Raw genomic sequence first — 16250 nt, forward strand, 5'->3', positions numbered from 1 at the left:
TCCCCAACCTTTGCATGTGCTCTCCAATGTTCTTGAACTGACATTTGCTACGAGAAGGTGCACACAAATGATCTGCAATAGAGAGGGCTCCCGCTTGTTTACTTGCCTTAATAACTCGTGACAAGGACATCAAGGTCCAAAGCATGCCGGGCACGCTCATAGGAAGGAGGTAACCACAGATGCTGTCAGTAATCTTACAGGGAAGATTACAGCAGTTCTTTGGGCTGGTCCTCTTTAGCTGGCCATCTGCTTTGCATTCCCTGGTGGCACTTGGGTTTGGATCTCCAGTTTGTTTGTCATTTCAGTCTCCCACTTTATTATTTTCAGAGCCAAGTGAACTGCTGCCAATTCCAATGCAATGAGATTGCATTGTGAGCTTTGCAACATGGTATACTTTTTTTTTTTTATCTTCAAGGCTCAGCTCCTGGAATTAGTTGATTATGTTAGAATCCCAGCATTCATTAAAAAGGAAGGGGAAAAAAAAGGGAAGAAAAATATAGGGTGGATCTCTGCTCCTCATGAACTGAGAAAAAGGCTTGTGAGAAGATCCCTGCAGACAGGAACTCAAACTAAATAAAAAGTGACTTTTTTTCCCTTTCATTTCCCCTCCCCCCCCCCCCCCCCCCCCAGCATCAGCCTCTTTTACAGACAATCATCCTGTTTCTGAGTCTCTCACTCACAGTTTTTGAATGCTGGGTGCTGGCAAACCTGAACAGCAGCTGTTCCTTCCTAAAGGCAGGGAAAACGAATAGAGCTGTCCCTACCAGGACAAGTGATTCCTGCGCTGCCTTTCCCTCTGCCCCTGTAGCACGATGCCACCTGTGGCCATGGCAGGAGCATGAACCCACTCCCACAGCTCTGAGGTCAACCCAGATCCCAGAAAACCAGTGAGAAATGGGAGGACAGGAATCTGTGTTAAGCAGAACCGTGATTCCCTTGAGGTCAGGAGCAGCAGCTGCTGCTGTCACTGACCTCATAACTTTAAATACTCTTGGCTAAGGAGGTATGGCATTTGTGTTTGTGGCACGTCTGAGCTGCGCATAGGGCTTGCCCAGTTTTGGGGTGGGGACTGTCCCTGTTTCTCCAGCTTGAGGCTATATCTGGGTACAATTAGTAGATCTGAGGAGTGTCATTTATACTTCAGTTTGCCATAGGTTTGCTCCCTCTTTTGTTTTTCAGTGGGAAAAGAGATGACATTGAAGACTGGTTTGAACAAAATATGTTTGCTGGCCTGGATTTTTCATCACTCTGGGTTGGGGCCTTAGGGAAACATATTTGCTTTTATTGCTTTTTTCCTGTAACTAAGTGGAATTAGCATTCTCTGCCATTGCTGGCCAACTGGATCCAGTACTTCTTAAAAAATGCAGATACTTTAGGAGCATATCAGAATTCTTCAGCAATAGTCTTACAGCTGCACCTCTGACACTGCAACGCTGAGCAACGTCTCCGTTGTAGGAGTGCATGCACAGAGATGTGTGCACAGGGCAGGATTTAGTGCACTTTCCATGCATTGTGGTCTGATTTTTGAGTGGTCCTGTGTGGAGCCAGGAGTTGGACTCAATGATCCATATGGGCCTCTTCCAACGTAGGATATTCTATGATTCTACGAGTTAATCTGAGGGGGTCTTGTTAAAGTCATTCTGTTGGTGCTGATTTTACAGACCTCTGATGAACCCATCCCTGGAGGTGCTCAGGGCCAGACTGGATGGGACCCTGGGCAATCAGAGCTGGTGGGGGACAACCAGTTCATGGCAGGGGTTGGGGCTCTGTTATCTTTAAGGTCTGTTCCGACCTAAGCCGTTCTGTGATTCTATCAACCAAATCTTGGCACTTTATTGGAATTTTAAGGTAGTCTGGACTCACATTGATATGGGGAAAGGCCTAGACAGGAATCCATGAATACAAGTGCAGCTTTGTCCCGATGAATATCCATCAGAAACCACTGAGTTTACTGTGAACTTTGATCTTGAGCTCCAGAACATGAGATAAAGCATTCATTGGTCTGATAAAACCAAACCATTTGTATACAGTGGCAAAATAATCAACATTTTATGGTGAAAACAGTGTTTCCACTGATCCCATCTGTAATGAATGAAACTCGAACAGTGGAATTATGAAGCCTGTTGGTACGGAAGCCTGCGTAGCAGGGCTCGGAGCCGAGTGCAGGCTGCCTGAGGGTTGCCATGCCCTCACTTTGCACGTTGGGTGTTCTGGGAAATGGAGACCCAGCGCTGGGCTGGCTGAGGGCTTAAGTGAGCAACGAACCGCACTTCCATTCCAGCTGGATCCTTTGGAAAAACCGCACTGATTTATCCAAAACCTTCAAGGGCGGGGGGGAGAGGAGGGATGCCCAGGGAAGTGCCCTCCGGTGGCGGCCACGCCGGGTCGAGGCTGGTGCAGAGGGGAGATGCGGAGCGATGCACACCGCTGCATGCAGCCTGCTCCCCCGGGGCCATCTGCTAACCACAGCCCCTGGCCGTCTCCTCCGAGAGAGGCAGCTGGCGGCTGTTCGAGGTCTGATCTGCTAAAAGCTTGTGGAAGGGAGAGGGCTGAGGGAAAGGAGGAGGGGGAAAAAAGAGAGGGAGGGAGGAAGGAGGAAGGGAGAAGAAACGAGGGGAAAAGGGAGGCGGGAAAAGGGGGGGTGGGAAAATGGGAGGGAATGAAAAAAAGGGGGGAAGGGATAAATGGGGTGACGGATGAAAAGGGGGAAAAAGGAGGGAGAGAGAGATAAAAGTGGGGCGAAGGAGGCGAAAAAAGGGAGAAAAGAAAGGAAGGAATAAAAGGGAGAAAGGAGAGGAAGAAAAATCAGGAGCGCTCCCGAGGGGGCGGGCGCGGCGGAGCGGAGCGGGTGGGGCGAGGCGGGAGGGAGGGGAGGCCACGGGAACCGGGCCCGCCTCCGACGCCGCTGCCCCCCCAACCGGGGCCGGGGCGCCGCGGCCGCGTGTCGGAGGCGGCGCGGCTCAGCGCCGCGGCGTGAGGCAGCGCCGCGCCCCCGCTGCCGGAGGAGCCGCTCCGCCGCCGGCCCCCGCGCTCCCGCCCCCGGCGGCGGCCCCGGCGGCGGTGATGTCCTGAGGGGCCGAGCCGGTCCCCCCACCCCCGCCCCTTCGGCCGCCCGGTGCCCAGGTGAGTGCAGCGCCCGGAGGGGAACGGCCGGGCTGTGCCCTGCCCTATCCGCGGCCAGGCAGGCTCGCACTTGGTGGAGTTTCGGGCTCCGGCCCCGGCTGCCCTTCGCGGCGAACCTTCGGGTCTACCGCCGTGCCGGGGTAGCGCTGCCCCGCGCGTCTCTCCGTGAGGCGGCTCTTGATTCCACTTCCCGGGGAGCAGAGTGGCTCTTCGCATCGGGAAATGCCTCCTGGCTCCGGCGCTGAGCTCTGCGGTGTGCGTACAGGGGGGTTCCCGAGGAGACTTGTGGCAGTGCCCCGCCGGGGCTGCGGGGCCGCAAGGATGGAGCCGCCGAGCCCGGTGCTAATAGCCCGGAGAGGGATTGAGCAGCCTGGGGTGAAAACGGAGCCGCGCCTCGGGAAGCCCCGGGACTCAGCCGGGCTGCCCAACAGGTGCGCTGTCTGCGGGAGGTCGATCCTCAGCTCCGGGCAGCTGTGCCGGTCGGTGTGCGCTGCGCTGCCGGAGCGCTCCGAGATGCAAACTTCTGAGCAGGAGATGCTGCTGCTGTGCGTGGGTGTTTCCCGCGGTATTGTTATTAATAATGGATGTATTTTCCAACAAAAAAAGTTTCAAGGAAAGTAACTGGATTTTTCAAGAGAGAAACTCGGTCGCTCAAGAATTGCAACGCTGAGGAAGGCTGTTGGTTGTATTGACGGTGTGCTTAATTTTCTGGTGGGCTTCTCGTCTGGTAGCAGATACTGCGGAAGATGCATCTCAGTCTGCAGTGTTAGGAATGCTCGTTGGGTTGTCTTTGCTTTAACACATGTGAATTTCAGGTATAGCATAAAATGCAAAGGGAAAAAGAAAGTCAGACACAAAAGGTTTACCAGAGTATTCCATGTAACCTTCCATGCTCCCATGGGTTCCCAAGTACTGCCTGTTAAGTCAACTTTTCCAACAGCTTCTCCCTAGAGAGCAGTTCACATTTTTCCAGGGGAGAAAGGATGGGTGAAATTGAATCGTCCAAATTAAGGCAAAATGAATTGCTTAATATTCAGAGGGGTTGATAAATGAGCCATTAAATCAACACTCGCGTAGTGGCTCATTGAAAAGAGAAATGAACAGCTCTCAATTGTGTGCTGAGCAGAATAGGTCGTGGTGACGTTCGTGCATCAGTTTGCTGCTCTGAGCCCTCCTGTTAATGGATCCGTGTGCTCTGTGACATTCCCTGTGTGTGGGGATGAACTCCTGTGCCCTGTGAGTACATCTGCTGTAAATGAGCACAGTTTCCCCACTTGCAGTATCATTTCAAAGAGGAGAAGTCATGGTTGTGTTTCGTTTGGTATAAATTAACCTAATTCCATTGGCTTCTCATGGCGATGTGTATCGGTTGAGGATCCAGGCTGGTATTACAGACTACTGCTCTTTCTGAGGAAGAATTTTATTCGGAATGCCAGTTTGAGGCAAAGTGATCCTGATAAATGAAAAATAGGAGTCATGATTTGGAAACGGCCCCAGCGAGATGACTGAGAGTAAAAGCTCTTTAGAGATCTTCGCCTGTCAGTAATACAGTGCATGAACTTTGCTCCTGAGCTCTGTGATTAACAGAGGTACAGCTGTTGCAATATGCTGGTTGCTGCTGAGGAATTACCTCTGTCTTCCCCCCTTGAAGTCATTGAAATTGGAGTGCCATGAAGACATCGGCTTGCTCCTTATGGTGCCTCCTGGAGGCTTTTAGTGTTTTGTTTGAGGAATTGTGGCTTGTGTGCCGGTGCTGTCCTTTATTTTTGCCTCTTTGCAGGTGACTTAGAAAGGCTGATGTTGCTTGCAGCTTTTGGAACTCAAGAAGTAGCGGTTCTTTTGTGTTTCAAGGCGAGCGCTATGAGCAGGATATTGGAGGAATAGGTTGCCCCATTCACCGCTGAAGGCAGGACTGGATGTTGATGCATAGCTTTGGAAGGCTCCTTGCCTACCTTTCCTTTGGCTGAGGGCAAGCCAGCACTCAGACCTTCAGGCAGGGCCGGCTGTTCAGGTGTTTGTAATTATGTAAAGGCATTATGTAATGTGATCTGCTGCTCCTTATTTAATGTGACGTGTGGACACAGTGTGCATGCATGGATCCTCTGGGTGATAGGTTATTGGGTGGTGCATTAGGAGCTGCTTGAATGCATGGAGAGCTTTGTAGGCTCTGTGGTGAAGCAGAAGGACAGGAAGGTGTTTCCCTCATGAGAGGAGACTCTGGATCTGGAAATGGCTTTAAATGGTGTCTGATGGTACGAGCACTTTGGAATTCTTTGATGTTCTTATGGTCCAGGATAGCTGCAGGTATGTTTCTGCACCAGCAGCCCTGGTTATGCTGCTCTTGATTCACTTCATGCTTAAAAAGAAAAGTAGTACAAAGTTGTCCTGAGAGCCAACCATCCCACCTAGTGTTATCCTGCTGCTTCTGTTTCTTTGCTTGCTATTTTTCTTTGAAGTCATAATGCATTTCTTCAGTTTTTTTTATAAAGACCAACTTGAGCTTGCTGGGAAATGGTCACTCTATATTGCAAAAGTGCCAGCATCTCACTGACATTATTTTGGGAATACTAGAGAACAATAAGAAAGATTCACTTGCATTAAGACCCCCGGGGCAGCCCTCTAACACCACAGGGTGTGGGGGGGAAACAAACAACCTTCTCTCTTGTCTACTCCAGCTTTTATTTCATCTCTGAGAACCTGAGGCTTTGTTATTTGTTTATGTCGGGTCCCTTAGGGGTGCTTGAGGATGAAGGTGTCAGCCTAAAAGCTCTTCTCACCATCAGAGCCCATTTGTCTTTGGCAGTCCATGTGGCTGTCCAGCCTTGGTTCCCTGCCTTTGTGCTGCTGACCACTGGCATCCTAAAAGAGGCAGAACTCATGCCGGCACACAGCTCCTCATCCCAGAAATATTTCCCAAGTGAATGTCAGAAATGAATTAACAGCTGCTTGGTGCTTTCCCAGGGGTTTTGACAAGGTAGGTGCTGCTTAATGGCAAAGTTGGATTTACAAAGTAACTGCAAGGAGAGAATGCACAGGAGGAACTTTCCATCTTTCATCTGCAGCTTTCTGATGCTCCGTGCAGCTCACAGCTTGTTTCTCACTGATTTTAACAAGGAAATTTTGCTGAATGCAGCCGAAGTAGTTTAGAAACATGCCACTAACTTTTCTGGACAACAGGTTACTAAGCGCAGCAAATAGCTTCACAATTTCCTATTTCAATACCTTTGCTAACTTGTAGGCCTTCCCTGCCCTCCCTTGCCGCAGTCTCCCACCCTCGGAAAGTTCTAAGGTGGATGCTGTGTGAATGCCAGTGTTTCTTCTCAATTTGGGTCTAAATATTGCAGAGTTGAACTCTTCTTGCTCTGCTGACTGGGGCCAACATAAGCACTGCTTTATGTTTCTGTGCCTTTCCCTGTGAACTTGGCACCTTCTTACTCCTTGCCTCCATCTGTTGTTCTCAATCCTGGTATACCTGCATGCACTTTGTACTGTGCTGGTTCTGAGATGATCCACTCCAACCTCCCCAAGTTGATTTCTGCCGTTTTTAGCTGCTTTTCTGTTAAATTTGAGTACAGCTTAACAATCTTTGTTTTTGTAGCCTTTGAAAAACAGAGACTCTTGTTTTTCAGTACAGGAAGCGTGCTGGGTCATCATCTGTCTGCTCCTCTTCTTGGAAAGGGAGGTTATGTGGTTGCTCGTGGGGGTGAAAACATGTCGCATCTCAGCATTGTGCTCTGTTTATCAGTGAATATTAAGTTTTAAGTATTTTTGCTTTTGAGTTTGGTGATGTTTTCAAGAAGCTGGTGATGCACAGGGAGCTCGCTCAATCTAGTGCATTGTATGTGGGCAAGCTGGGCTGCTTTCTAGTATATTTCTGAGCTCTGGCTTTCCGTCCCCTGTGTTGTGCTGCTACCTGCACTGTTCTGATCCTGATGTGGTGGCATTTTGGAAAGGCTTTTGGCTTTGGGGCTGCCCTGCTTTCCTGCATGCAGTGTGCACACAACAGGACCATGTGAACTCCCTCAAGGGAATGAAAGCACTGAAGCATTCACCTTTGGGTGCAGACTTCCCATTAATGCTCTGCTTAGTCCTAATGGTCTGGGCTTTGGAGAGCATCCATGAATGCAGAAGAGCAGAGCTGGGGCCACATCCAGGGAGGTGCTGTGTGCTGCTGGAGCTTTGCCTCACTTACAGCCAATGGACCAGTTCTGACACAGTGGAACTCCTGAGCAGGTCCTTGCACTGCAGGCTTGTGTTGGCGGTGTTGTTGCTCAGCGGGGTGTGCTCTGCTCCACAGCCCCATGCTCAGCCATGAGTCCAGCTGCAGTGCACATCTCTGCAGGCACGCTGGCCCCAAGCAGCTCTTTGTGGGCATTCGTCCTTGTTCAGTGGTTAGCCTGAGAGTTAAAGTTGGTTCATTCGCAATGCTGACACTACTCACCGACGGCTCTTCCTTATTCTCTGTAGTGCTTGGATTGCTCAGCAGAGGGAGAACAGACCGTACTGCGCGAGACACCTCGATGCCAGCAGGCAGTCACTGCTCTGACTGCTGGCAGGAAGGGGAGTCCCCAAACTGCCCTCTGTGCTGATTTATATATATATATATTTAGCTTTCTTTGTTCTTATTTTTAAAGCTCTGAGCTAAGCTGCGACTTTCACCTCTTGATCAGAAGTAGCTGCATCAGTCTGTAGGTTAATGGACTGTTACGAATGAAAAGGTAGGTGGCTGTGATTAAGAAAACAACAGCAATGAAAAGCTTGCATTATGACCAAATCCAGGATACAGCACTCCTGGCATGAGCAGAAGATTGCCATGGAGCTGTGTGTGTTTTGTGTGATGTATTTTTTTGGTGGTGGTGTTCTTTGAGGGTGAGAACAGTCCTGTGTCAAGGAGTGAAATCTGCACAGACAGCATGGTTCGGTACAGATCTGCTCCCCTGTAGCGTAATCTGTGGAAATATGGGAGAATTAGGCTTTTTGTTTTTTAAATCAGAGATGTCAGTTTAATACGATAAGAAAACTGTTGTTAAAACACTGCCGGATAAAAGCAAGCTGATAAGCATGAAGGGGAAAGAAGCATCGGGAAGTTCCTGTGGTTGGGTTGAGCAAAGTGATGCTTTGAGGCCCTGGCTCAGTCCATGCCCACTGGTCACTGCACAGTGACTTGCTCTGCATCGGATGCTTTATGTTGGTATTGCCAATGAGGTTCCCTGTTGCTGAAGTTTGCAGCAGATCAGGATGCTTGCTCTGGTTGTGTGAGGCTGCTCCAGTATCCTGGGGCTCCAGCGTGTTTCCCTCCTTGAGCAGAGGGCTCGTCTGTGCAGTGTTGCAGTGGAGGTTTTCTTAATAAATGAAAGAGACTTTCTAGAGCATGAATTGAGAATCTGCAGAGGATCGTGGTCAGGGTATTAACCCTCTTTTAAGGCATCCTGGAAGGAGCTCCAGCAGTGGCAGAGCATGCACCCAGCCCAGTAAAGCAAGAGTTCCTGGGAGGTGCTGAAGCTGGAGCAGAACATCCCATCATCTGCATTCCTGTTCCTGATGAATAAAACTCACTCTGTCGCGGTGTCAGACAGCAGTCTGTATCCTTGCTTCTGGCCTGGGTCTCCCAGGCCCACCCTAGCATGCAGAGCACCTGCACTGCCTGTGGGTACCACTGTGCCCTGCTGGGGTAGGCAGTGGGACTGATGCTGTGTGCAGGAGGAGCGGCTCGCTGCCAGGAGAGCTCATCTCTGCTGGGTAATGAGCTCTGCCTCACTCGGGGCTGAATTGCTGCTGTATGGATCGCAGCAAAGTGCAAATGAGAATGCAGCACTGGGCACTTCGTACAACCTCTCCTGTACATGGCAAAGAGCTAATTAAATGAGAGCTCGTTTGAGCTCTTGGACTGCTGCTAGCCTGACTTCTCATAGAAGAATCTTGTGCAGTTTGTCTTGCTCCAGTAACTTTCTGAAGTCTCTCAAAGTGTGTGTTGCCACAGCCCCCAGATTTTGTTCTCTTACCTTGTGTTAAGTTTAAGATCAGAAGAGCCACGTCGCTGACTGAAGCTTGATCCATCCTGACAGCTGTGCGTGTGCAAAGCATGCAGCCCTGGTGTGGGGTAGGAAAGGCTTCCGTGATTTAGAAAATAACTTGTGCATTGCTTTTTTTTTTTTAATTATAAAGTCTGTGGTGCAGGAAGCGTGCACTCTTTTTGGAGTGTCAGCATGCACAGCTATGCTCCTCTTGTGACTTACTTTATGGACATAGACAGGATGTAAATGGATTTTCTACCTTACGCTTTCTTTCTGAACAAGGATACAATTTGCTGCTTTTGCTGTCACGCTCAAGTAAAACCTTAACCCTGAACTTTAACTCTTCTATATCATCCAGTTTACCGTTATTCCAACTTTCAGGTTTTTTAGTGTATGTTACTGCTTAAAAACATGAATACAAAATGGCCTTTAGAGCAAGAATGCCTTGTCTAACCTGACTGCTATTTCATTGCTTCGGTAAGGCTGAAGAATCATAACACGAAGCTTAGTTTTCTGCTTACAGGATGGTCCTGCATGGCTGAATTATTTCTGTGGTTTTGTATACAGAGCTTGCCATAGTATTTTGTGTTTTAAAAAGAAAACAGAATAAAATGTTTGAGATTATGAGATTATTTTACTGTTTTACTGGGCAACCCATTGTGCTTGGTGCGACTAGAGGCTTGCCTTGCATCATGTATCAAACCCCTCATATTAGGGTGGGGGATGTGATGGCAAAACAGCAGTGCTCTGACAATAGTTTGATTGTTTTATGCTCTGCTGGAAATAGATACTTGAAAGGAGATGTTAGGTCTGAGGGAGCTATTGGCAGCAGGTAGTAGGGCTGAGTGGGCGAATAGGGATGGGGCTGAACTTACTGACCCTGGTGTCAGTGAAATTACTGGGAGTGGAGTCAGCCATGCTGTAATTAATTATCAACGGATAATGATTTTTGGAAAGGCATGAATATAAGGTTTGATGTATTGGCTGAGTTGTCTGGAAAACAAATCTGCTGCTTTTTCTTCTGTTTCTTTTTCTGTTTGTTCTCCTCCTTTGTGCCTGACTCCAGCGACTGAGCTCTTTGGCTGCTGAGCAGCTCTTGTTCCTCTGCCCAAGTCTGGGTCTCCTTCTTAGCCCCATAGCGTGGGCTCTGCGCAGGCTGATGTGTAATGCTGTCACATGCTTTAATATCACACTTAGAGCATATTTTACTGGTTTAGGCAAAAAGCACCTGCACTCTAATGGCCTATGAGAAAGCAAAAGGAGATGGAGGATTTCAAATATAGGATATTGCTAGTAGTCTGTTTTGGCTTGAACAGCAAAGCTGTCTGACTTGGATGGAACTGGTTTAAAGATGAAGTGCAGACTATGCTCGGAGTGGTTCTAAAAACCTCATCAGTGTCCCTTTTAATTGGTTGTTGCAGAAGTGCATTTGTTCAGTTAAATCTTCTGGAAAAATGATGCAGCATAGGAGCTATGTAAACAACTACAGCGTATCCTGTGTGGCTTAGTGGGGTCACAGTTTGTATGTAGGAGGAGTGTTCTCAGCATCAGAAGGTGCAGGGAGTCAGAACGTTAGTCATTCTACTATATGCATTAAGAGAAAGCATTAAGAGCAATCAGTGAGATTCATCAGCTGAAATAGGCTGGAGATGTTCTCCCCAAACCTCACACCTTCAGCAGCTGGTGATTAGTCATGAACACAGAGTGGAAAGCTGTGGTGGCAGTGTTGCTGCTGCACTGAGGTGCAGGAGATGGATGTGCTGGGGTGCTGTAAGTGCAGCTGCCTCAGTGAGAAGCGCTGTCTTCAGCCCTTGCTCAACTTGAGGATACAAGCATTGGCTTTAAAGTGCGAAAAGGATATTTTATAATTAATGATACAAAATCTCTTGTTCTCCATATGCTTCTCATGCTGTACAAGAGTGTCCTTGCAGGGCCAGAAGCATTTTTTTTTTGGTACTTGCTTTTTTCCTCTACTTATGGGAAGCTTCTGATCTGCTTGAACCCCTGTTTGTAGCTTCTGATCTTCCTGAACTTGGTTTCTCACCCAGCATAGTCCTCTGGTGTTACAGCAGCACCAGTCGTCTCATGGGCTCAGTGCTCTAACCCAGCCCATGTGTAATATGTGGTATTTTGCATACATGTCTGCTCAGTGCTATGTTTAGGACTTGTTTGTATATAATCTTCATGTGTAAAAGCTGCCCTTCCTTTCTAGCAGCCTGCAGAGGAAGAAAAATGGAAGGTGGAGCATTTCATGTAGAAACGGAGGATACGGTGTCTATCTGAACTTGTGTAATGCACCTGTCCTTATGGGATGGGAGTTGGTATAGGGGAACTTCAGAGTGTTTTTTTTCCTGTACCTTAAGAAGTATCTTAAATTTTATCTACTCCATTACTTGAAGCCTTGTATATTTCCCTTTTTCTAGTAAGACCAAAGGTAGAATTTTATGGCTTGTTGTGAGCCAATTGGTTGACTGGTTAACCAATACCTGTGATTCCAGGGTGGAGATTCTTACACACCTCAGCCCAGGTATTTCAATTTATCAGTTAAGCACATTATGGCTTATCGTAATGCCTTCCAAGAAAACTGCATGTCTTTGTATGTTTCTTTTACAGGTGGGATTCTATGATTGTGTGGGTGTTTTAAAAACAGGTAGATCAGGAGTTCATTCTGTTCCATAATGATGCTGTGCATTTCAGTCTCTGTCTTGCCTGAAGAGTTCTGAAGTTTTCTTTTTTTGGTTACTGCTGAATTGATGTTTCCAGAGAGAACTGTCTGCAGTGACTACATCTCTCTTCTGAGCTAAAGCAGCTAATTCACAGCCTGTCAGTCTACATGGACAGCCATACCCATTTTTCAGTGCAATATTTTGCATTTATTAACATTTAATTTACTCTGTCACTTCGCTCTCCAATCAAAGTGCCTGGAGACTCTCCTGCTCCTTTTGCATCGGTTACAGTTCTGCCCACTGCTCATTGTTTTCTTTTGTCAGTACAGTTGGACACTTCTCAGACTTGTAATGGATATGTGAACTCATGCAATGGCGAAGATACTGAGATTCATGAATACCTCTCATCACCATGACAAGTGTTTTTTATTGGTATTCCCTTTTTTTAACTTTTTACCGGTTGTTGGCTCTTAAGATGTCCTTTCTTTCTATCCCTTCATTCCCTGGATTCTTTCTCCGTGGTTTGCCTTTACATACGTGTACGGGAGCAATGCGTTGACATGTGGTTAAGTATTAACACTGCATGGCACTGCCATGGAAATGTTGAGCCCTTCAGTGTGCAAGATAAAACTATTTTTCATGAATGGCAATAAGCTTTAATGCATTTATTATGAGGGGAATGAAAACAAACACTTGAATTTACATTGACGGAACTTGTTGTATTACAGCTTTAAGTCAGTGTGTAGAAGTAGCGAGACATAATCTGTCTATACAGTGACTTTAATGAGCGCTTCAGGTTTTGTAAGTTTTGTTTCTGGAACCTTCAATTTGGGAGAAGAGAATTTGACTTCACTCTCTACATCTTTGTTCATTTCTCTACAAAGCTCCAACAAAACAGCAGTACTGCAGGCTCCTGATGCCAGCATTTGTCACTGCTCTTGTATTGTAACTCTGTTTTATGGAGAATTTTATGTTAGAAGCTTATCTGTGTTCTCAGTGGGAGAATCTGAAATATATATATGAAGTCTGTAATGAAAAGCAGTGGGAGAAAGCTTGGTCCTCATAAATACCCACCTCGGAAGGGACCTGTTGAGATTCCCAAATCTTTTCCATTTATTTATTTTACTTGTTTTGCACCGTTGGTCTCTGCTGAAGTCACAGTTCCTTATGTGGGTGTGTGTTCCTTGTGATGTTATGTGCTGGGGTTAACAGAGCTATTAAACCTCCCTGCTGCAGCAGCGGGAATCATTCACTAACCAACACTGTCACCTTACACACACATAGGTGGGGTGAGTCTTGTTTGGAGTCACACTGGGTGCATATCAGCTTGGTCTCTACTGTGTGACTGATCAAGACCTTTTCTCTCTGCTTCACATCAGTGACCCTGAGTGCAGGAGGGATACTTGTTGGGAACATCCATGCTGTCATCTTCGTGATGAGATGTAGGTCACCTGTTTTTGAGTGAGCAGCTTTGTAAGATGCTCATGTGATATCACAGTAGTTCGAAGCTAAAATTGAAACAGCCAATCAGTGAACAACTTTCCCATTAAATTAGATTGTAATTCAACTTGATTTGATTGTTTTTATTATTATTATTTCTGGGATCTGCACTGTCTGAATTGGAAGGAAGCGGCTTTTGTCTTAGAGCAGCTGTGATCTCAAAGTCATGAACATCTTGCTGCAATGGTTGCTGAAATAAATATTTCTGCAGTTTCAGTTATTTGGTGCCAAGAAGGCAGAGCCCTGAATGTGAGAGTGATTCCACACGATCTCAGAGGCTGCTGTGGATGACAGGGCTGGAGTTTCTGAATGCATACTGCCCACAACCCTGTCTTCATGCTGTCCCTGCAGTACTGTGAGTGATGTCTCTGTTCTGTCCTTGCTCCTGTTGATGCAGCTCAGACAGCCTGGTGGATTTGCTCGTTGTGCCTTCCAAAACCTGAAAGCCAAACCAGAGTTTTCTGCAAATGTTTGGTCACTCCATAGGCTGCCTTTCCAACCTTGGATGCCTCTTTTCTGCATGCATCTCTTAGGAAGTTGCCTGAGCCTCCTTGTGTTGGCAGAACAGAACATTAGAGAGAATCACAGGTTTGATTTAAATGAATTTCCAGAGACAGCTAAATGGGGAAAAAAATTAACAAGTACCCATTGTGGTTGACAAGCTCAAATGAGGTCAAGATGGAGATGAACCTGCAATTGTCAGCAGGCTCTTTATGCCTTTGGCCAGCCAATACTTGTCTGTTCTGTTTAATTCCAGTGCTAATTGCTTGTCCTTACGCTATATTTCATGATCTCCCATACAGATGACCATTAGATTAATTAGCCCTTCATGCTGAGGGGTAGAAGTACTACATGCAGATGGAAATAAGGACTGAAGAGTAATATATTGTTGAATGAGATCAGTTAGAGCAGTGCTCCTGAGAAAAGACAGCAAATAATTCACCTCTTGTTCAGGAAGTCAACAGTAGAGCAGAAGCTAAGAGGAAAGAGAATTGACCTGCTGTCCTGTTTGTGGAGTTTGTGATCCCATTTAGGGCTTGAAGGGTTGTTTGACTCAACATGTGCTGTGTTGCCTGCCTGTTGGCTGGGCTGGGGCAGGACACTGCTTAATGCCTTGGTATGGGTTGGAAGCTGCTCCTCCAGCTTCACCAAAGTGTTGCATGAATACCTATGTGTGCCACTTGCTGGAAGGTGCAATTCGATTGCATCCAATCTTGCTTGGTTTCATTGCTCTCGTATAAATAACAGAATCATTGCATCAGTTTTTTACACAGAAGGGCTGATATTGGCAGTGGTACCTTGTTAAAATGAAAGACTGTCTATCTTATTGTAGATAATGTGAGACTAGCCTGTATTTTCTGCTTTCTGACAATATTCTGTGCCAGATAAAGTCCAGTGAGAGTTATGTGCAGGTTTAGCCACTCTTCCTCTTTTTCCTCAAAGAACCACTGTGTTTTAAGAGGCTTTTTTAATGGGGAAAGTGAGGATTTGGTGCTGTACTTTAATTGTACAATAATAAAAGCATTATTTCAAAGGATAAGTGTGCTAAGGACAGAAACACAACAGCACTGCACTCAGCACTGATGGCAAAGAACCCAGAAGTGGTTTTAAACATAGCATGTTCTCTTGAAGTTTGCTTTGTCTGCATTTGTGGGAGAGACTTGTCTCTACCTAAATTTTAGAAGCTGAAAGATCAAGTAAGTGAAAAATGGGATGCTAAGATAGTTAAAAATACTGTGAGCTTGTATCCACAAAGTGTCTCATATTTTAGTACAGAGTCTCATAAAAAAACAAACCCCAAAACTCTTGAGACTTGACAGTACAGTCAACATTTCTGAAGGAAATAATAGTTCCTAGTTTGTATTTTTCATCTCTGCATCAGTGCCATCACAGAGCAGCTAAACAAATTAAAAGCCACATTAGGTGTCCACATCACCGTAACTTCAAATAGAAAATTGTATGGTCAAGGGCTGTAGTCACATTCAGGTACAGGCATCTGATTTGGGAACCTCAAGGCAGTGCAGTCACTGGAGCCTCTGCAGGGTGAACCAGAGCTCTGAATTGGAGCCTGATTCTCTCCTGTGTGTGTGGGTATCCGGTCTTAAAGAAATTAGCTGCCTGTGATGATTCTCCACCTCTTCTTGCTGGTTGACTCTGGATGTTCAGTGCAGTTTGTAGTGGATGGGGAGGGCCTTCCAAAAGTGATGCTGAGTGCAGTGTGGTCAGTGACTGCAACAGCCAGGAAAGACAAACTGCTTGCCACCAAAGCAAGCATGGGAAGGGATGATGTTGTTAATAGTCATTTATGCTTCTTTCCTGTCCTAAAGATTGGACTGGAAGGTTTTCCAATGAGAAAACAAAGAAATAGATTTTTCTATTCTTAAGTTTCTGTGATCTGTAATGACAGAGGTTTGTGGAGTTGCAGCTAATTTTGCTGCCAGATGCTGCTTGTGCTTTTAAAAAATGAACTCTTGCTGGTAGAGTATCACCGAGGGCTTTGCAAGGATTTGTCCTGTAAGCTGGAAGCTCCATACTTAAAAGAAGCAGAGGAGTAATACATGTATCAACTGGTCCATCAACTCTTGTCTGTAATAAAGCTTTTCTAATGATGTCTAGAAGTATCACTGGTGGTGAGTCTGTCAGAATAATACAGGTATTACAGCGACTGTTTCTTGAGAAAGATTGGCCAGGGCCAGAGGAAAGCTGATGGAGCTCTCACAGGAGATGCGTGAAGGAAGAGGAATGCTGAGAAGAATCCTTGTCGCTAATTAAAAACATATTGGCGAGGAGTACAAAGGAGGAGAAGGAGTAAATTAGTTAATGCAAAGTACTGGAGCAAGAATAAAAAGATGTACTTTGGCTTTGAATCAATTTGGACTAGAAATGAGGAGGAGGGCTATATCTAGCAGAGCAACATGCTTCAAAGAGCACTTCAGAGTGGGTAATA

The 16250-nt window shown here is 46.4% G+C and overlaps 1 protein-coding gene across 3 annotated transcripts in view; it reads left to right on the top strand.

The window, feature by feature from the left end:
- Nucleotides 1-2985: 2985 nt before the first annotated feature.
- The window catches only part of SGCD (sarcoglycan delta), a 302620-nt gene continuing 289355 nt past the window's right edge, over nucleotides 2986-16250 (top strand). For all 3 annotated transcript variants that reach the window (XM_072348262.1, XM_072348266.1, XM_072348264.1), the window contains exon 1: nucleotides 2986-3123. The gene's annotated coding sequence lies outside the window, so the exon portion shown is untranslated. The remainder of the gene's footprint in view (nucleotides 3124-16250) is intronic.

This window comes from Excalfactoria chinensis, chromosome 13 (genome assembly GCF_039878825.1).
Source record: "Excalfactoria chinensis isolate bCotChi1 chromosome 13, bCotChi1.hap2, whole genome shotgun sequence".
NCBI classification, from domain to species: domain Eukaryota; kingdom Metazoa; phylum Chordata; class Aves; order Galliformes; family Phasianidae; genus Excalfactoria; species Excalfactoria chinensis.